Source organism: Hylobates moloch, unplaced genomic scaffold (assembly GCF_009828535.3).
Source record: "Hylobates moloch isolate HMO894 unplaced genomic scaffold, HMol_V3 SCAFFOLD_20, whole genome shotgun sequence".
Taxonomy (NCBI): Eukaryota; Metazoa; Chordata; class Mammalia; order Primates; family Hylobatidae; genus Hylobates; species Hylobates moloch.
The window spans coordinates 28,485,957-28,491,087 of record NW_026652295.1 but is presented as its reverse complement, the minus strand read 5'-3'; the positions used below and the strand labels follow the sequence as shown (position 1 = coordinate 28,491,087).

At 54.7% G+C, this 5,131-nt stretch overlaps 1 pseudogene; it reads right to left on the bottom strand.

The window, feature by feature from the left end:
• Positions 1–308: 308 nt before the first annotated feature.
• LOC116460047 (HLA class I histocompatibility antigen, alpha chain G-like) lies at positions 309–3,858 on the bottom strand (annotated as a pseudogene).
• Between the last annotated feature and the right edge of the window lie 1,273 nt (positions 3,859–5,131).

The window sequence follows — 5,131 nt, the reverse complement described above, 5'->3', positions numbered from 1 at the left end:
AGGGCAAGAGATACAGGGGTCTGAAAATTTGTCTCTTGATACTGGAAGGACTTCTATGTGTAGGGACCACCCTAGGTGACATCCAAGTCCCTGTGGTCACAGGTCCTGGTGGGACAAGGTTCTACTGAAGGACCAAGGACAATGGGGCAGCAAAGATGACCCAGCTGAGCTGTGACCACATAAAGCCCATGGTGGCCTGAGCACCCACTGGGCACAGCCCCATCTACTCTCCTCCCCTGCAACAAATCAGCACAAGAAACACGTGGACTCTGGAAGGTTTTCATGTCTTCCATTTATTTTGTCTCTCAAATTTTAGGAATCTTCTCCTTTAACCCATCAACCTGTCATGGAAATAATTTGAAAAAAGTAAATTTTATATACTCAGATTCTAATTTCAATAGGGAAGTAAGAAGTTACAGCTCAGTGCACCATGAAGTTGAGACAGAGATGGAGACATCCCAGCACCACTTCTCTGGAACAGGAAAGGTGATCGGGGAAGGAATGTAGGTCAGCGTGGGGAATAGGGTCATGGTGGACACGGGTGTGGGCTGGTCTCCCCACCTCCTCACATTACGCCTATAGGGACACAGACACATTCAGATGCCTTTGCAGAAAGAGAAGTCAGGGTTCTTGAAGTCACAAAGGGAAGGCATGAACAAATCTTGCCTCTCAGTCCCACACAAGGCAGCTATCTCACACTATAGAAAAAATATTCATGAACAAATTCATATCACTCACAGTGAGGGGTCACACTTTAAACAGCCCATCATGTGCTCAATACATCCAAGTCAAAGAAACCCCACAGCACAGCTATATCCACTGTTACCCCCAACAACCCACACACATCAGCCTCCCCAAGGGTCTCACCTTTACAAGCTGTGAGAGACACATCAGAGCCCTGGGTACCTTTGGCTACCTGAGGTAGAACAAAAACAGAACCTGGTCAGATCCCACAGGAGATGTGGCTAGAGGAGGAACTGTGGGCTGGGTGAGCTCCCCCATGGGCTCCCAACCACAATATCCCAAGGATCTCAGGGATCAGCCTCCTTCATACTTACTTGCAGCCTGAGAGTAGCTCCCTCCTTTTCTATCCGTGGGAAGAAAATGTCCTGTGAGAGGCCAGAAAGGCTGCAGGGCCATGAGGTCCTAGAGGAACCTCCTAGTCTTGGACCCTTGAGAAGTTTCCAGAAATATGTGACTGCAAACCAAGGGCAGGATCAGGAAAAACAAGGAAAGCAGATGTGGGTCCTGGACCAACTGCCCTTCTAAGGTCTGTCCTCAGCAGGGACCTTCCCCTGACCTGTGACTGCTGGGGTCAGGTCCCCATCACTACAATCATCAAGGTGATAAATCTGTCCTTCATTGTCACAGGTGCTTACAAAAGAGTAAGTGCTGGCACACACGGCCTAGGCTGGCTAGGCCCATGAATGTGGATGGTGCTTCCCAGTAATCAGGCAGGACACACTTCTATCTGGGGCTTGAAACCCCCAGTTGGACAAGAAAACTCAGACCCCACTCCTCACCCCTTCTACACCTGAGCTCTTCTTCCTCCACATCACAGCAGCGACCACAGCTCCAGTGACCACAGCTCCAAGGAGAGCCAGGCCAGCAATGATACCCACAATGGGGATGGTGGGCTGGGGAGACGGCTCTGGGAAAGAAGGGGAATGTGAGGGTTCTGACCTCCAGGACCCAGCCCTGACCCTGCTAAAGGTCTCCAGAGGGGCTCCTGCTTTCCCTAAGAGACATGACCCCCTCATCTCTCTCCTTACCCTATCTCAGGGTGAGGGGCTCAGGCAGCCCCTCGTGCTGCACATGGCACGTGTATCTCTGTTCCTCTCCAGAAGGCACCACCACAGCCGCCCACTTCTGGAAGTTTCCATCTCCTGCAGGCCTGGTCTCCACCAGCTCCGTGTCCTGGGTTTGGTCCTCCCCATCCCGCTGCCAGGTCAGTGTGATCTCTGCAGGGTAGAAGCCCAGAGCCCAGCACCTCAGGGTGGCCTTATGTTCAGAGACAGGGTGGTGGGTCACGTGTGTCTTGGGGGGGTCTGAAAGGAAGAGTCAGAAAACTCAGGCACTTTGCATCTCTCATGGGACACCCCAGCAGCGCCCATGTGACCGTCCTGAGAATGAACAGGACACCTGGGGTGGGGATGGGAGCACAGAACCCAGACACCAGCCCGGACACAGGCACCTGGGATAATCTCCTATTCCTTGAAAAGTTCTAGTCTCTGAGCGGGGTAGCAGGGACTTCTGGTCCTGATCTGAGTGGAGGCCAAGGGACTCAGAGGAGCTGGAGTCAGACTCCGACAAACATTGAGTGTGAGGCAGACAACAAGGCCCGAGAGGAAAAGTCCCGGTGCCCAAGGCTGCTGTGGGGTCAATGGGGACCGCGGATCAGTATTCCAGGGATTGTCTTCCCCTCTCTTCCCTCAGAGACTTCATCCCTTAATTGTCCCAGGAACAGCAGGGTGGGCCCTCAGAGTCAATCTCTGGTACAGGATCTGGAAACCCAGGAGGATTCCTCTCCCTCAGGACAGGAGGGAGGGCGATATTCTGGTGGTGTTCCCATTTTCTTCCCCTTCTTGTGCGAGGCCAGCCCAGGAGATCGAGGAGGCTCCCCATGGCCCCTGGTACCTGCGCGCTGCAGCGTCTCCTTCCCATTCTCCAGGTGTCTGAGGAGCCACTCCACGCAGGTGCCCTCCAGGTAGGCTCTCCTTTGCTCAGCCACATTAGCCGCCTCCCACTTGCGCTGGGTGATCTGAGCCGCGGTGTCCGCGGCGGTCCAGGAGCTCAGGTCCTCGTTCATGGCGATGTAATCCTTGCCGTCGTAGGCGTACTGCTCATACCCGCGGAGGAGACGCCCGTTGGGCCCCAGGTCGCAGCCAAACATTCCCTAGAGGATGTGAGACCCTGGCCCAGTTCCCGCGGTCAGCCCCGCCCACCGAGCCCCGGCCCGGCCCTTAGCAACCTGCGGAGATTTTGGCCTCAACTGAAGATGAAACCGGGTAAAGGCGCCTGGGGCTCTCCCGGGTCGAGGATCTCTGAAGGTCCCGCAGCCTCGGGGTAGATCTTGGACCCGGAGACTCAGGGGACCAGGGCCGTCCGTGAGGCATGGAGCGGGGAGTAAGTGATCTGCGCCCCGGGCCGGGGTCACTCACCGGCCTCGCTCTGGTTGTAGTAGCGGAGCAGGGTCCGCAGGTTCACTCGGTCAGTCTGTGCCTGGGCCTTGGCGTCCAGTGTCTGTAGGTCCCAATACTCCGGCCCCTCCTGCTCCACCCACCGCGCCCGCGTCTTCATCCTCGGACTCGCGGCGTCACTGTCGAACCGCACGAACTGCGTGTCGTCCACGTAGCCCACGGCGATGAAGCGGGGCTCCCCGCGGCCCTGCCGGAAAACGGCAGTGCTGAAATACCTCAAGGAGTGGGAGCCTGGGGACGAGGAGAGGCTGAGACCCGCCCGACCCTCCTCCCCGCGCGGCTCCCCGGGTCCTGCGCCCCGGCCAGGCGGGCCTTTCGCTCTTTCCAGCAGAGGCTGTTTCCTTCCTGACCCCGCACTCACCCGCCCAGGTCTCGGCCAGGGCCAGGGTCCCCGAGAGCAGCAGGAGGAGGATTCCGGGCGCCATGACCCCATCCTTGGCGTCTGGGGAGACTCCGAGTCCCGGTGGGTGCGTGGGGACTTTAGAACTGGAGCCGCGCGACGCTGATTGGCTTCTCTAGAAACCCGACTCTCAGTAGGAGTGAGAACTGGATCCGCATCGTGAGTGTCTAGGAAGAAGGACCCGTCGCAGGTTGGGAGAGGGAGAAGAGAAACTCTGCAGAGATTAGGAATCCCCAACGCTGCACCTCTCCAGCCCATGCACCACCTTCGGGGCCTGAGACCCTGAGAGCCATGCCTGGGGCCCTGGGAACTTCGCCCTGACCCCGCTCCTCCTGTGCCAAGCGCTCTGTCTCAGTGTTTCCCTGAGTCTTGGCCCAGGAGCTGTCTGAGAAACCAGGAAGAAACCCTCGGCTTGGGCCCGGTCCCTCTGCCTTCACTTTTCATCCCGGAATTCCTGTCCCTGAAATGGACTCCCTGCGTCCCCACTCCTTACCTGTTCCCCTGGACTCTACTAGAAGAAAACTCACCCCAGGCAGCTTGGTGCCAGAGAGGGAGCTCGCCCTGGGAATGGAGGTGTAGAGACAGAGCTTTTCTTCTTTTCTTTCTTTTTTCTTTTTCTTTAAATCTGGAAAAGTTGTGCCTGAGTGCATGAGATAGAATAGAGACCAGTTTGCTTTTTGTGTATTAACTACAGTGGGTAACAGAATCTTGGTAACCCCTGAATGTTCAGGAATCTAATCGGTAAAAAAATGTGACTTTGGCCCCTTGATATATAAATGTGTCTAAAAGCATTACAACGGGACTCACAAAGCTCCTAAGTTTCACTTTCGCGAACAAGGTATCTGTGACTCCCGCTTGTGGTATCTTAAATTTACCTTCATTCCATAGCCCTGAGTTTCTGTGTGAGTCCAGGACATCTCCTCAATACAAAGTAGCCACTGTGTCCCTATATGTTGCAACCAGGAGTCAGTACAGACTTTATTCACCTCAAAGCTGCAAGCGCTCGATGCAGTCACAATGCCCCTCACCAGTGCTCATGCACTGCCTGCTTTTAGGAAGTATCCACATCTAAGTGGTGTGTATATTTTATAGGAACACTTAGTATTTTTAAAACCTGATTAACATAAAAAAACAATTAGTTTTTAAGCAGACCCACTTAAGGTATTAAGGCCAACTGCAAGTAACACCCTGCGAGGCTCTGTAGATGGACGTGTGGAAATACTATAAAACAATGTGTTCAAACCTAAGAATTCTGCTGCTTTTGAATTCTGTCCCTCTGCTCCTTTTCCTCACCTCCTGCTTCTCCAGCCCTTCCCTCCATCCCTCTCATCCCTCAGGCTCTCCTCTCCCTTTAGTCGCCACCACCCTGTCACTCCTGAATTGTGACACTGGCACTCTCCCATTACCTGCTACGTGACTGTTCTCTCCACAGTGGTCCTGCTCCTGTGAGTCAAACTGTGTCATTTCTCCACCTAAAACACTCCAGTGGCTCCACCTCGGTCTTGTGAAGCTTCTAGAATGTCAGGCACGT